At 39.2% G+C, this 910-nt stretch overlaps 1 protein-coding gene across 1 annotated transcript in view; it reads right to left on the bottom strand.

The window, feature by feature from the left end:
- Positions 1-679, bottom strand: part of LOC106869082 (uncharacterized) — a 20,144-nt gene extending 19,465 nt beyond the window's left edge. The window contains exon 1 of the mRNA XM_014914605.2: positions 400-679. The gene's annotated coding sequence lies outside the window, so the exon portion shown is untranslated. The remainder of the gene's footprint in view (positions 1-399) is intronic.
- Positions 680-910: the final 231 nt, after the last annotated feature.

The raw sequence follows: 910 nt of genomic DNA, 5'->3' as shown, positions 1-910 counted from the left end.
ATATATATATATATATATATATATACTAAAGTTAGATAAGGCCAGTTTATGGGGTTACCTTAGGTTTCACGTCCATAAAGGTCTTAGCTTTATGGTGTATCATACATACCTACACACACAAACACACAAACACACACACATGTATACACATGTTTTGTGTGGACGTGACAGAAATAACTTTCACTCTAAGAATGTGTATATATTTATGTGCGTGTGTGTTTGTGTGTACTTATAGTATGTATAGCTGTTTGTTTTTGTTGCTTGCCATATTAATAATAATAAATTATACAATAATGATAATAATAATAATAATAATAATAATAATAATAATAATAATAATAATAATAATAATAATAATAATAATAATAATAAAAGAATGTTTATACTATTTATACGTACATTTGAAGCCTGGTTTTACGATACGATCCTGTCTAAGCGCCTGGTCAACATTGTGTATTTGCGGGGGAAATTTTTTTCTCTCGGCTGTCTCACATTGAGTTAGCGGTGGGGGTCACTAAACAACGCTGCTAGGCACTAAGCGCAACAGCTTTGAATAACAGAAGAAATGAATATCCAACACCACCAGACGTCACACGCCACCGCCCCCCTTACTATCAGCAACAGCACTACCGACGTCGCTCGCTGCTGCTAAGGTGACAGCAGCAGCAGCAGCACCACCACCACAACCATCGTTACTACCACCACCGCTATCGGTGCCGTCACCACCAACACCACCAGAACTATTACCAATACCACCACCACCACCGTTGTCACCACCACCCTCTCTACCACCACTATCACTGCTACACCCCCTCCCCACCGCTAACACCATCACTGCTACCGCTTCAACGCGAACCCTCCTGCAATCATTAAAGACGGTCGTGTGCTTCATCTAAATAATACTTTAATT

This window comes from Octopus bimaculoides, chromosome 25, assembly GCF_001194135.2.
Source record: "Octopus bimaculoides isolate UCB-OBI-ISO-001 chromosome 25, ASM119413v2, whole genome shotgun sequence".
Taxonomy (NCBI): domain Eukaryota; kingdom Metazoa; phylum Mollusca; class Cephalopoda; order Octopoda; family Octopodidae; genus Octopus; species Octopus bimaculoides.
The sequence above is the reverse complement of the archived record's forward strand: the minus strand, read 5'-3'. Positions and strand labels throughout refer to the sequence as shown.